This window comes from Odocoileus virginianus, unplaced genomic scaffold, assembly GCF_023699985.2.
Source record: "Odocoileus virginianus isolate 20LAN1187 ecotype Illinois unplaced genomic scaffold, Ovbor_1.2 Unplaced_Scaffold_2, whole genome shotgun sequence".
NCBI classification, from domain to species: domain Eukaryota; kingdom Metazoa; phylum Chordata; class Mammalia; order Artiodactyla; family Cervidae; genus Odocoileus; species Odocoileus virginianus.
In genome coordinates, this window is record NW_027224264.1 from 1333401 (window position 1) to 1349528 (window position 16128).

The 16128-nt window shown below is 36.8% G+C and overlaps 1 protein-coding gene across 1 annotated transcript in view; it reads right to left on the reverse strand.

The window, feature by feature from the left end:
- Positions 1-16128, reverse strand: part of TENM1 (teneurin transmembrane protein 1) — an 862693-nt gene that overhangs the window by 704260 nt on the left and 142305 nt on the right. Inside the window, exon 3 of the mRNA XM_070462280.1 lies at positions 14716-14745. The gene's annotated coding sequence lies outside the window, so the exon portion shown is untranslated. The remainder of the gene's footprint in view (positions 1-14715; positions 14746-16128) is intronic.

A 16128-nucleotide genomic window follows, 5' to 3' on the forward strand; every position in this document is an offset into this window, starting at 1 on the left:
GAATCCAAATCACTGGCCTCCTCCTATTTACTACATCATATTTAGAAACCAGGATTTACTTCTTATGAATGGTTTTTGTAATTACTTTCTTTCATGCCCCATATATAGCACCAAAAATTCTCTTTATAATTGCAGTGCAATGTTTTTACTGATTCTATTGCATCTAGCATTTGTACATTTTGCAGAATGATAAAAAAAAAAGCAGTTATTGTGCCCCAATACTTACCTAAACTGGGAAAGATTGACCATGAATTATTATTGTGCCCTTTATCAATTTAAATCTTAAGCTTCTATAATGGCCATCAAAGTCAATGAAAATAGAAGTTGTCCTTAAGCAAAAAAACTGGAACATTAGGACATAATAATTTCATTAAGTGACAGCTTTTGAAAAGTTTTTTGAAGTATCTAAATGTGAATGATGATCGAGAATGTCATAAGATGTATATCTTACTTCTCTGAAGAGATAAGAGATGAATTTAAGCCAAACTAAAACAACATATCTGTGTCAGAAACAGACTATAATCAGGCATTCTTTTAAAAATAGATTTCTTTTTTTAAAAAAGAGTCATTATACAACGGGTTATTAAAGACTGCCAAAAAAATTCAGGGGGCTCTTCCTCACCTCTGCAATTCTCATTATCCCCTTAGGGCTACTGTCAGCACTGCTGACCTAGAATAAGGCTTCTTGGGCTCCTTAGCAGGGGAACTAAGGCAAATTTTAAAAGTAGAACTCTGACATCCAAAAACCAGCATGGTCCAAATGAGCCTTGGCTCCATCATTGATTCTGTCACCTTGTGATGCTGTAAACATACAATGTTGTCATTACTTAAAACACTTTTAGAATTCCTCAGTGACTATTATCTTTAGTGTTTGTTTATGAGTGACTGAAAAAAATCAGCTTTACTATTCTGGAGTTTTGGATCACAGGTCATACTACATATCTTGAACACCTATATTCAACAAACTTCACTCCAAATAGCATTCGCTTGCTCTGCCCAAATCAACTCCATCTTCAAAGAAAACAAATGCCACCAGTGAGTACATTTCATGATAATTCCCAAGGTCTAAAAGCAGTAGTCAGAAAGAAACCCTAAGAAAATTTTTAGCAGTTAAGGCACTAGAATTAGTGTATAGCCTGAGATGATTATTCTAAGAGAATCACATTCATTTGCATGCAGATATTCTTGCAAGATGATATACCGCACACACATATCCACCCATTTGTATTCCCAGAGCAAATCTCAAGAAAAGCGTTACATACAAGGAAAACGTGTGCCTTCAGTGGTATGTGCCTGAAGGGCTGGGGAGGTTCCAGAGTACGGGAGAAGTGAAAGCCGCTCAGTCGTGTCTCTTTTCAACCCTTAGCTTATACTCTATTGTCAGGTCTTCTGAGTTTTTAATTGTATTTTTCTACTTTAAACCATTTTATGTGTCTCTTTGTCTCCATTATAAAATTGTGTGTTGTAAAGACTCTTATGTGGTATATGAGAAAAGAGTAATAGAGTTAAATTAGCAAATAATGTAAGCACTGTGGCAGCTGCTATATTGAGTGAAGTGAGAATGCCCTGGCAAAGGAAAAAAGATCTGAAATCTGTTCAATGTTATCATGCTTTTATTGATCAATCTGTGCCCAATTAAAAAATAAACAACAAAAAAATACCTTTATCTAAAAGCAAACTTCAGGATGAGAATTAAGGAATATCTGATGTCTCCGAGGACAAGGGTCTGTGGAGTATTGAAAGCACTTGCAATTTGAAGGTTTCCTCCAGAGGGGACTCCATGGTCTCATTAAAAAAAAATAAGTCACATAAAGGTGTGATTTTAGTTTGGACTATATTTTCTATTGTTCATTCCAATCTATTTGAAGGCAGCAAAGCAAACACTTTAAAGATGTACATATCCAAAAAGTATCATAAACAGACAATAAAGACAAATGAAAAAGTGGGGAATCTTGACAGTATTTAAGACAGACAAGGGGATAATTTCCTTAATGTTTGAGAGCACTTACAAATCAATAATAAAGAAACCAATTAGCTCAATAGAAATGTGAACAAAGCATACAGAAAATTCACAATAAAAAATACATATGACAAAATACAAGATGTTCAAATTTCTTCATAATTACAAACTAAAATGAGAAAAAGTTTTTTTTTTTATACTTGTCATATTAGCAAAGATTAACAAGTTTGATAATATCTAGTGTTAACTTAGGAGAAGTAAGTGCTCTCAAGTCCTGTCATTGGGAGTCTAAATTGGTTCAACTATTATATAGGACAAGGAAGTAATCAATACTTATCAAAATCTCAAATGCACATTCCCTTTATCTAGACAATTTCATGTCTAAGAATTTATCCTACAGATATATTTTTGTACTGATTTGTGTATAGATATGATAGAATGTGTATGTGGCATTTTTGCAAAACTGGAAAGAACTAAGAATTCCACAGGAAGGATATGTTTAAAAAGATTCAGATGTATCCACATAACAGAGTACTAGACAGCTGTTCAAAAGAATGTGAAAGCTGTACATGAGCTGATACAGAAAGTTTTAAAACATGCTTGAGTGAAAAATCAAGGGACAAGACATTAACAGTGGTTATGATAGGAAATGAGTCTGGAGGTGAGTCCCTTGATTTTTCATGAATCAGAATTGAACTCTCCTTTATGGCTGAACACTATCCCATGGTCTTCTTCAGCACCAACATTCAAAAGCATCAGTTCTTCGGCACTCAGTCTTCTTTATGGTCCAACTCTCACATCCATACATGACTACTGGAAAAACCATAGCTTTGACTAGACAGACCTTTGTCAGCAAAGTGATGTCTCTGCTTTTTAATACACTGTCTAGGTTTGTCACAGCTTTTCTTCCAAGGAGCAAGTGTCTTTTAATTTCATGGCTGCAGTCACCATCCACAGTGATTTTGGAGCCAAAGAAAATAAAATCTGTCACTGTTTCCACTTTTTCCCCATCTACTTACCATGAAGTGATGATGGGACTGGATGCCATGATCTAGTTTTTTGAATGTTGAGTTTTAAACCAGCTTTTTCACTCTCCTCTTCCACCTTCATCAAGAGGCTTTTTAGTTCCTCTTCACTTTCTGTCATTAGAGTGCTATCGTCTGCATATCTGAGGTTGCTGATATTCCTCCTGGCAATCTTGATTCAACTTGTGCTTCAACCAGTCTTGCATTTCACATGATGTTCTCTGCTTATAAGTTAAATAAGCAGGGTGACAACACACAGCCTTGTCATGCTCCTTTCCCAATTTGGAACCAGTCCATTGTTCCATATCCAGTTCTAAGTGTTGTTTCTTGGTCTGCATATAGGTTACTCAGGAGACAGGTAGAGTGGTCTGGTATTCCCATATCTTTAAGAATTTTCCATAATTTGTTGTGTACCATGGTATGTATATACCACATTCTGTTTATCTATTGAGCACTTGATGGACATCCGTGTTGTTGCTACTTTTTAACTATCAAGAATAGTGCTGCTATTAGCACTAATGTACATGTGTATGCATTACTTTTAAATAAAAACTAGTCCAAATACTAAAAAGTAATATAGCCAGCAGAACTATAGTCACTCAGAGGAAACCTCCATAAGACAGTGGAAAAGTAGATAGGGTGGGTTTTCTATGGAGAGTTATTGTACCATCACTTACTTATAGGATAGAAAATTTGAGGAAGTCTTCAATAGGAAACAGATTTAAACACATGGTTTTCCTTTTCTGAAGGTATATGGGTCAGTTTGTTAGAAATAAAAATAACTACTTTCATATATTATATTCATGAAAATATTGAATTATACCAAAGCTTCAGAGCTAAAGTTTTACCTTCCCAGTTTACATTCAAGTTCCTAAAAGATAATCTACAATTTGAAGAAGCAGAGCCTGAACAGTGCAAAACTATCTTGCTATACAGACTTACGATGGCTAATTTTATGTGTAAACTTGGCTAGACCATAGTACTCACTTATTGTTCAAACACCAGTCTAGATGTTGCTGTGGAAGTATATTTTGTGGATGTGGTTAACATCTAAACCAGTAGACTTTGAATAAAGCAGATTATCTTCCATAATGTAAATGTCTCATCCAACCAGTTGAAGACCTAAGAGAAAAGACTGTCATACTGTGAGGAATAAGGAATTTTGCTCCCAGACTTGCTGCAACACCCTGGGTCTCCAGCCGGCCAGTCTACTCTGCGGACTTTGCCAGCTCCCACAATTATGTGAGCCAATTCTTAAACTCCTTCTCCCTCACTCATGCACTTGCTTTCTCTCTCTCTCTCACTTTATGTTGGTTTGGCCAAATGGTTCATTCAGGTTTTTCATAATATCTTACAAAAAAATCCTAATGAATATTTTTGCCAATGCACTATATAAATATAACATATATTTATATCATAGATCAATCAATCCATCCTATTGGTCTTCTACTTTGAAGAACCATGACTAATGTTAGACTCAGTGAATGCTTATGTTGGAAAGTATTTCAAATATCATCTAAATTGAATCCTATTTTTTTATGGTTGAGAAAATTGAGGACCAAAGAGTTTAAGTGGCATGTCCTAAAATCAAAGAACAGTAAGCTAAGGCCTTGCTAGGATGATAATTTATTTCAAAACATTTTTTGAAGTACATGAGAATAAGGTCACAGAAGGTGTCCCCATACCTGTGTGCCTAGGAAAGGTGAGAGGGAAAGTAGAATTATCAAATTATCATTTAAACATATACAACGTTTGGAAAAACATGCCGTTTCCCCAAACTACTTTATAATATGATTATATGGTTCCTGGAGGCTAGTTATAATTGAATTATAGGGTGTCTTGTTCACATTCTAGCTGGTGAAAAAAAAATTGCTCAGCTCTGCTTCGCGGTTCTCTAAACACCAGCTAGAATACTCATGAGGCAGCTTATAATTCAATTATAACTCCCCTCTGGGAACCATATAATTATATATAAAAGACCTAAGCCATCATATGTTCTCCATTTATTTTTTGCTATGAAAGGATTTGTCTAAAGTCTGATATTAAATTTGAATAGGTCTGAGTCAATTTGCACCTCAAGATTTACCCAGATACTAAGATAATAAACTGTATTCACCTAGCTGAAAGAGACTACAAGTTGATCTGTTTACTCAAACAAAAAGCACATAATATTCTTATCTGTCTTTGGAGATTATATATACAAACACACATCCCATACAGATACACACTCACGTTTTTAATTGAACTTGTAATGAAATAGTATAGTAAGCCGCTAGCATAATTACTATGACTCAGACCTGAATAAAAGACTTTAGCACACTGCATCATTAGTTAATGGCTCAAAAGAGTATATAATTTGCAGAAATAAGGCCGGGATGGGGGTGTGCTGATATTGATCTTAATTCAAGGAAACTCTCTGCCTCTCTGACTCATTCATTTATTCATTGAGCAGACAGTCACTGAGCACTGCTCTATGCCAAATATTGTGTCTCCCTCCACTACTCAGAGCTCACTTGAGAATGTTCTTGAGCTTCTGAATGTGCACATGCACACATACCTCTTCTAGAACACAACCCATTATATTTTTTTAAACCATGAGTTCCAAAGTTTGTCACTTATTTAATTCCACAAGGATTTCACATACACCCCATATTTAACATTGTGCTTGGCTACAGTATGCGCGAAACATAAACCATACTCTCTAGAATTTTACAATGTAGCTGAAGCTCTAAGGATAGCTTACAAGTGGAGAAAACCTAGAGGCTGGCAACCAGAAGCTGTAGGGTAGTTAAATGTGTAGAAGAGGAGATGAGGCATGCCAAAACTAATTCTGTACACCCCACAAGTTCGCCTGTAAGATGTTCTGAGACTGCATCATAATTCCTTTGACAATTCAGCCTTTCAGTGTCTGTCTGACCTGTGTTCTCAAGCAGTAAAGGTTTAAATCCCAGGCCATGGAATCTGAATGTCAGGCTTTCAGCTCTGAGACTTACTAACTATAGGATCTGGGGAAAGGTATTTAACCTCTCTATGCCATCATATTGCTCATATGTGAAATGCAGATGATAGGATTTATCTCAAAGGGTTGTAGAAATTAAGAATTAACCCAGGAAAAGCACTTGGAATATGTTATGAGGGGCTTCCCAGGTGGCACTAGTGGTTAAGAACTCTCCTGCCAATGCAGGAGATGTAAGCAATGTGGGTTCAATTCTTGGGTCAAGAAGATCCCCTGGAGAAGGAAACAGCAACCCACTCCAGTATTCCTGCCTGGGAAATCCCATGAACAGAGGAGCCTGGCAGGCTACAGTCCATGGGGTTGCAAAGAGTCAGACATGACTGAGCAACTGAACACACACACACACACACACACACACACACGTTACGAACTGAAAGTTCGCACCCTCACAAAATTCATGTTGCAATCTTGACCCCAATGGGACCATGTTAGGAGGGAGGTCTTTGGGAGGAGATTAGGTCATTTGGGTGGAATCCTCATAAGTAGGATTGGTACGCTTATAAAAGAAACCCCAGAGACCTCTCTTGCCCTTTTCACCATGTGAGGGCACAGCAAGAAGTGGGCTCTCACCAGGACCTGAGTCAGCTGGCACCTTGATATTGGACTTCCCAGCCTCCAGACCTGTGAGAAATACATTCCTGCTGCTTACAAGCCATCTGTCTATGGTACTTTGTTATAGCAGTCTGAATGAACTAAGAATAGTTCTTGGCACCTGGTAAGTGCTTAATGGCTGTCAGCTCCTATAATACTTTTGTTGTTGTCATTGTCGTTTTCATAACCTTCATCATCATCATCATCTTAGTACTATTGACAGGAGGTAAAAGGGGAATTTCCTTCAGATTAAGATATGGCTACCATTGGGGACTTTTTCACAAAGTCAGAATTTTTTAAAGGTGATGCTAAAAGATGAAAATAATAGCATATAGTAAAGAACAGGGTATGACTAGCTTAAGATAATATAACTTAGGAAAGACATGGAGGCCAAAAAATTCAGGGGTGGAGGGTTTTTAAGGTCTCTCCAGGGCATGATAAAAAAAAATGAGTGAATATGAATATGATGATAGTTGTCAAACCAATCCTGGAATCAATAAGTAGATAACCCCTATTTTGTATCTGTCTTTTCTGTCAAAGAGATTTATTTTTGAACTAAAAAGAATAACAGAATCATTAATAAGAATAAACTGAAGCCCAGGATTCATGAGAAAGAAGTATTATTAATAAAAGCACTTAATGTTTCTTGGCCCTCACAAAAGATTTCTGAGATTACTGACTTAGTTCTGAGGCTAGGATGCATCCAGTACTAGTAGTCAACGCAGATAAACTCTGAACATGTCTTAACAGACTAACTTCACTTTCCTTTTGAGCAGGCTGACTAACTGACAGAACAGGGAAATAGACAGATCTAAGTCTTTCATATTCAGCAAAGCACTTTGCAAAGTCTTTCTTGACGTACTATTGGCTGAGTTTAAACAACACATGAGACAAACGATGGTGCCAATTAAGTTAATGCTTAAATGAATGAACAGCCATATCAAGGCTTAATTTGGTTAATTTATGTCTAGCAATCCCCTCACCTGCATCCTATTTAACATTTTTATAATCCAAGCCATGGGTGAGGAAGTAGTTTTTCGATGACACAGAGCTATTCAGAATAGCTAACATGTTGAATAACACAATTGTGATGCCCCCAAATTCATGACAGGATGGAACTATGAGCCAGTATATCAGGTTATAATTTCATAGACAGATATATAAAATCTTGCATTTGCATTAAAAATTGTCTATGCTACATAAGTACATCGTGGGAGAAATTGGCTTTAAAACAGTGCTGTGTATAGAGACTAGGAGATTCTAGTTGACTACAAGCACAATGAGTTGGCAGGATGATGTGGTTGACATGAGTATAGGCTATATGAATGGAAACGTAGACTCTTAGGACAAGAAATATGATGCTCGTGATCTAATTTGGGCTGCCCAGACTATTCCTTAGAGTGTTGTATTCAACTATGGGTTCCCTGTCTTTAAAAACCCATGGACCAAATAGGGCATGTGCAGAAGAGAGTGATGAGGATGGCTGAACGGCATGAAATATGTCACCCCTGCATGTACTTAATGGCCACTTGTCAAGAAAGCTGTGGACTCAAATAACAGGAGCAGATGACTTACATACCTATAAGGAATTTTCCAAGCCTAAGTCTATGCCTTAAAGAGGGCAAACTGGTGGGAAACTGGGAACTAGAGAACGCAAGACTGGTACTAAATGAAGGGTATTCCATGGATAAATTTCTGATTGGGTCAGCTTTTCTCTGAAACTCAGAGGGTCTGGGACAACCTTCCCCAGTTCCAACTATGACTGGCCTCTAGCCCAGAGCCCCTCCCTCCAATTTGCCAGATTCTGAACCTAGCTATTTACGCTAGTAAAGAGGAATAGAAAATCACTGATGATTTTTTTATATCCTTCATTATTGTTTTCTTTAAATTATAATCCCCAAAGAGTTGACTATATAGGGAACATCTTGCAGTGTTGGAAAGATGACTGAACTGAGAGGACACCAAAGTTACATAAGACTTGCTTTAATCCATTTTCTCTGGTCTAAATTTTGTCATCTGAGAAAGGAGGCAGTCAGATTAGCCTCTAAGGTCATTTTTTTACACTGAAAATATACTATAATTCTATTACTATTGTGTTAATTTTTAAGGAATACCTATGATTCTTTTCTAAGGAAGTAACAAAGTATGAAAATAAGCCATTGTTTGAGTCAGTGAATTAAACTGAATGAAATAATTCCACGTTTCATATTCAATTCAGAGAATGCTAAGAACTTCAAGCTCAGTGATTAAAACTGCCTGCCAATGCAGGAGACATAAGAGACTCAGGTTTGATCCCTGGGTTGGGAAGATCCCCTGGAGAAGGAAATGGCAACCCACTCCAGTATTCTTGCCTGGAGAATCCCATGGACAGAGGAGCCTGGCGGGCTACAGTCCATAGGGTCACAAAGAGTCAGACATGACTGAAGCAACTTAGCAGTTTTATTTCTGGTTCTAATCACTTTAAGTGGTCTCTTGTTCGGTGTTTAGTTGGTTGGTTTAAACTCAGGTCCATTTTTTACAACATTAGTTCAATTTGGTAGAAATTCACACTATCCTTCTTTAAAGAGTTGCCTCTTAGCATAGGAAATACCAGGACAAGCAAAAAGGAACTTGGAGCCAAAATTCTATGCTTGAGAGAAAAGGTCAGAAGCCCTAAAAGACCACAGAAGAGGAGTGAACCTGCTATTGCTATGAATTGCCTTCCCCAAGAAGGGTTTCTTCAAATTAGAATAGCTCCTTCCAGTTTTTGATTCAACTTACATATTTGAACCTAAATGTGTCATTTACTTAAAGGCAGAAATATCTTACATAAGGAAAAACTAAAAGGCCCAAACATAACAGTATTTATAGATGTAGGATTCAAAGCATAAATGCTTCATTTTCAGTGACTTTTGAATGTAATTTTCTCAGAAGTAGAAATGGCAGCTCAGGGAGGGTGGGATGGATTGGGTGAATGGGATTGGCATATATACACTACTATGTATAAAATAGATAACTAATGAGAACCTACTGTATAGCACAGGGAACTCTACTCAGTGCTCTGTGATGACCTAAATGGGAAGGAACATCCAAAAAAGAGAGGATATATATGTACATATAGCTGATTCATTTTACTGTACAGTAGAAACTAACACAACATTGTAAAGCAATTAAAAAAAAAGAAAAGAAATGACAACCCAGAGACCAATGTTCACTTCTCACCATAATAGTACACTGATTTACAGAGATACACACCGAATGTTAACAGCTCATTCTTGCCTCAACACCCCCCAAAGAAAGGGTTCATTTTTCCTTAGAATACAAGTCAACAAGTCTGGGGGAAAATCCAATCTCATAAAAACATCCAATGACATGAACAATTCCCCAAGCATCTTAGCATTTATTCCCAAAATAACATTGCTGTTCAAACAGATTTCAGTTTATCATGTTGGAGCCTTCTGGGTAAGGGACACTCTGCTAGAGACTCTAGGGTAAAGAATTTGAAATGCTATTTGTTGACAGGAAAGGGGAAATATATGTAGTCTATTTAATGAAAGATTTTCCTATTGCTTCCCCGTATTTTAAAAATCATTCATCTCTGCTCATCACTCCTTGGGTTCCAGTTGATCTATTGTTATCACTTATCTGGGCTTTCAGTAACTCAAGTTCAGTCATCAAAAGGAATTGCTATTGAAAGACTGGTGAGGCAGGCAAACTTCTATCATGTCTAATCTAGGTAGTAGGCCACAGCTTTCTTAATGCTGCCAAAGTTTGAAATGGCTTCTCTAGGTGGTTGTTTCTTGTTTTTGTTTTGTTTTTCACTTCAGAAAGAGATGGTTTTTGTTTTCAAACTTTTACCAGAGAAACTGACTTCAGGCTCCCCCATTCAGCCTTTATACTTTGCCTTCTCATCCTGCCTTCCCTTTTTTGAGAGAATAAAAATTGCCTTTGAAATATCCTTTAATTTTCTATAAATTCCAGTGAAAAGTTGATTCAGAATTGATATGCAGTGCTAAGGAAGACATATGTCCAAAGGAAGAGTAAGAATTAACCTTTTAGTGCCACACACTAAAATATGCACTCTGAATTTACATTATTGAGCAAAGAAAGACAAACTAATAATAAGCCACCGACCTGGAAATAATCACAATTGCTATGTGATACAGTGAGAATTAGGAGTTGACTTGGGGAAAGCAAGCAAGAATGAAAAGAAGTACTGATAACAATGTTTAGAATTTTCACTTAGGATGAATGACGCTATCAGTTGCCACAGTGCCTCTCTCTTCACACTTCAACCCCAATTATTCCTGCTCACTGTTTTGCTCCATGACAGATATGGAAAAGATCCAGAAAAAAACTTAATTAACAGAATAAGGAACAACAACAACAAAAGATTCTTCAGTCAGGAAAGAGAAAGGTTGAAAAGAAAAGGATATGATGGAATCTAACAAAAGAAGTTACGGATTGAATGAATCACTTTTTCAGAATGTAAAATTAGGTAATATTCTATGAAACTGATGAATGAAGTTTATGATCAATGAAACAAAATACTACTTTATATATCATTATCCATTATTTGTTTCAAATACGTTAAATCTATGGGAAAGGTATATGAACAAGACATTATTTAACCTCGAGTTCATGTTTCAGCTGGGCAAATACATAAAACCTAAACATGATAAAAATATTATAAATTATTTAAAAGAGTTATGGGCTATGAGTATAAGGACATATTAGGGGACTTCTCTGGCTGTCCACTGGTTAAAACTCCGTGTTCCCAATGCAGGAGGTGTGGGTTCAATATGCAGTCAGAAAACTAAGATCACACATGCAGCATGGCTGAAAAATAAAATTTAAAAAAGATGTGGGGACTTCTCTGGTGGCACAGTGGATAAGAATCCACCTGCCAATGCAGGGGACACAGGCTCTATCCTTGGTCTGGAAGATTCCATATGACGCAGAGCAACTAAGCCCATATACCACAACTACTGAACGCACACTCTAGAGTCACTACTCCACAAGAGAAGCTACCGCAATGAGAAGCCTATGTGCCACAATGAAGAGTAGTCCTCACTTGCCCCAACTAGGAAAAGAGCTAACAAGGGTGGAATGGGCGACGACGGAAGTTCTCCAGATAATCTCATTTAGTGGAATGCTGTAGAAGGGATTCAAATATTATATGGATATATATATGGGATATTATATGGATATATAATAAGGGGATAGCATAGAATATATATGATATTATATATATCCTCAGTCCTGAATATCCATTGGAAAGACTGATGCTGAAGCTGAAACTCCAATACTTTGGCCACCTGATGCAAAGAACTGACTCATTGGAAAAGACCCTAATGCTGAGAAAGATTGAAGGCAGGAGGAGAAGGGGACGACAGAAGGATGAGATGGTTGGATGGCATCACCAACTCGATGGACATGAGTTTGAGTAAGCTCCGGGAGTTGGTGATGGACAGGGAAGCCTGGCGTGCTGCAGTCCATGGGGTCGCAAAGAGTTGGACACGACTGAGTGACTGAACTGACTGACTGACTGATTTATATATATGTGTGATATATATACATACATATACATATATATATATATATATATATATATATATATATATATATAATGGATATATAGAAGTGGAGGTATTGGAATAGATAACTTTTCAGATCCCTTCCAAGTGCGATTCTACTCACCCTTCCACAAGAGAGCTCTTCAAATAGATGGAAGATAGATCTATCTCCTACACAGTTTGTGGGACCTTATTTCCCCAACCTAGTGATTGAATCCAGGCCATAGCTGTGACAGCACTAAATCCTAACCACTGGACCAGGAGAGAATTCCCTCAACCTCAATATTTTAAATCCCTTTATCCATTTTGCAGAATATGTCTTAAACTTACACAATCTTAAATAAATATATAAACTCAATAAAGCTGGGTAAAAAAACAGTAACTCCAGCATGCTCCACCTTTACCTTTCTGGTTGATCTCTTCCGGATGCCATCATGTAGTCAGCCCATGTTCCTAACCAAATCTGGCACTGAAAGCTGAGTGTACTAATTCCCCCCAGAACCAACCAGATTCCCATGTTACTAATCAGGATTTTATGTACAGTTAAACCTTAATTAACTGAAGCCCAACTGATGAAACATTTTATTTCATATTCTATACTCAACTTTTATGAGAAAAAGGAAGATGGTGATTAAGTGAGTGGGCATCTTGAATGTATGAATACTTAAAGAAAAACAAACTAATCTCCTAAGAAATGATCTAGTCCTATTCATCACAAGCTCTTACTCTTTCTGTACAATAAGGACTGATTTCATAATTATGAACTTGAGACCCTGAAAAAATACTCCAAATACTAAAGTAAAACTCAATTATGTTCACTAAGGTAACAAAATGGACTACAGTTTTATAAAATGTTTTAACCACAAAGACTGAAATAAAAGATAGCTGTACTACTTAATTTTTTTAAAGCCTCAATTAACATCCCTTTCCCTAAGTATCTAGTTAATCAGGACTTTTCTATATTACAGAACCATATGCTTCACTATCACATGTGAAGGGAAAGGGAATATTTCATTTTCACTTCTACACCTACTACTGATGTGACACCCAGGTGTTCAATAAATATTTGTTAAGTGAATTAAAAATATACAAGCACTACTACTACTATTATTAGCCTGCCTCAGCAGCCACATTGTCTTTTTCATCTTCAAAAAATTGCTAGCTCTGTAGTCATATATTGCTGTCACGTCATACAAGTAAGGTACATACAATTATAAATAACGTACATATGGTATTATGTGCATTAATCATATTAGACTATAAGATATTAAAACCAAAAGGGAACCTGAAGGTCATCTAATTTAACCATAAAACTTTACAGAGGTGGAAACTATGGTTCAGAGAACTTAAGTGACTTGTTAAAGGTCATACAGCTTGTTAGTGATAGCAGTAGGACTGAAACAATGGCTTTTCTTTCTTCTATTACAAACTGGCCCTGCATTCTTTAAAGAAAAGGATGAAACAGGTCTACAATTTTTGTGTGCTGAAACAAGAAGTTGCTCAGACTTGTCATTCCATTTTGACACTAGAGCACTCAGGCACAAAGAAGGCTGGCTTTTCTCTACTTTATGAGAAGGGTGTCCTGTGTATTTATTTTGTATCCTTGCCACTCTAAATTCAATCTGATGATGTTTTAGAGACAGTAAAAGCCAGAATAATGCATCATAGATTTATCTTTTAGTGGCAGTAATGCAGGAATTGCCATCTCCTATTATTTGGTAGTAATTTATAAGAGTACCTGTTGGGCACCAGGACATGAAGAGTTGTTTTGTGTTATCACACTAGTATCTTCTCACTTTCTTGTTAAAGAAATTGTAAATCTTGGTAAATGAGTTGCCCACACAGGGACTGTCATGAAGCAAGGTTTGGGGCTGCAGTATTCAAAGTCTGAGGGGCTGTAATGAACAAAAAATGTTCAAAGTCTAGGGAAGAAACTGCAAGGCAACACTGGTAAGCATTCCATCTCTAGCAGAAGCTTCCATGCCACCTTGATTTTATATCTCATTTGGTATCGACAATTATGAATGTTACATTATGTTCATAATGTTATGTAAAGCCTTTTTATGATAAAGGGGGAGGTTTTTGGTCATTTGCCTTATGATCACATTGAGAGATTAGCTCTAGAAAGAAGCTTCAAAAACTATATATAGTCTGGAATGGCATGCTAAAATCTAACCTGGACAATAAAGAAAGAGTTTCTCATGGCAAACAAGCCTCAATAAGAATTAATGAGATGATAGTCTACAAGAGTATGAAATATTTCAGATTTTACTCTGTATATCACTTTGAGGCACAAAACAAGAGGCAGAAAAACCAGCATGCTGTATGCTGTCAATCCTCTAAACACTCAATAATCTTTGTGGATACAGAGAGAAATTTTAATAGAAAGAAACCTGATAATTTATGAAAATATTAAGAAAAGTAATAATGACCAAAATAATCCTATTTCTTCAGTTTCTGAACTGTAGTATCTATTGTCTTCATGAAAATGGAACACATTGATGAAGAAGAGATTAAAAGCATTCTAAAACTTAATGGATGATCAACTCGAAAATATCATATACTTACTTTGCTGTTATGGCCAATCATAAAGTGTACCTGAAAAAATAAAAATGCAATTTCAATTTCCTTGATATTTTATGTTTATATTATTAAAAATGATAGCATAGCTTTTAAATTTATACATGAGAATGGTCATTTGAGGAAAAATGGGCTTTCACAACGTGAATCCTTTATAGGTCCCCTTTTTTTTTCACTTTTATAATGGTGATTAAAATTCAAGATAGGAGTTACCCACAATGTTTTTCATCTCTGTAACTGTTGATTTTCAACACTGGTTTTTCTGAGTCATTGTAGCTATAAATAGTCATCATTTTCAAAATAAATCACCATGGATAGTGGGCAGGAGGGACTAATGCCTGCAAGGTTTCTATTCAGTCTACTTCACTTCAAGGTCTACTTAGTGCATTTTTACTTCATTAATCAATGGTCAAATATTTAATAAGTTCCCTCCAAGTCAAAGAACATCACTCACCAGTCCCCGTCATTGCAGAACTGAGTTGTAGCAGATTATTGCCACAAGAGATTACTGAGATGCTTGACAAACTAGCTTATAATGTTTCATCCTTACTGTGTCAGGTAAAATTTAGCTGAATTAGGATTGACATCAAAGGCATTTCTGAAAAGGTCATGATCTTATCACATTGCTTAGATTAAGCACTGTAAGGATTTGCTTTAGGTTGAGTAGGAAATCTTTAAAATTCTAGACAACTTCCAGAAGACATGTGGACTTCTCCCTCAGCAACCTCAGTGAATTTGTTGGAAAGTCATAATGTTGACAGGGCTGCTTATGTAAGTAACTCATAAGACTGGAAGTTAGTATAGTCAGTGCTTCTTCCATGATTCCAGAGCAGCCACAGAAAATACAGCCAGTTGGATCACCATTTTTTTTTTTTTTTACCAGCATGTCTTCACAACTCTATCTTTCCTTTACCTGTTCTGAAGCTAGTCACTCTGGGCCTGACTCCTCAAGGCTGGCCCTTCTAGCCTACTTGCTCAGACATAAAACTGATTTTACTATGTAAGTGACTGCTTAGACAGCTGTCACATCACATCACACCCCAACCCACCTGTATCACATCCTATCACCTAAGCTCTTCCAAACTCAGTCTCTAAATGGTTTGGATCAGTACCAGCCAGCCGACAAACTGTCTCTATCACCCGGGGACTCTATCACTCAAACCTCTTCATTTTTAACTACTCATCACCAGCATGTGTCAGCCACGCACAACCAGTCTTCAGTCTGATTGCAACAGTTTCTTATCTGACAACAGTCCCTAGTACAGACACCATAAAGGGCTTCCCTGGTGGCTTAGTGGTAAAGAATCTGCCTGCAATGCAGATGTGGGTTCAATCCCTGGGTCAGGAGGATCCCCTGGAGGAGGGCATGGCAACCCACTCCAGTATTCTTGCCTGGAGAAT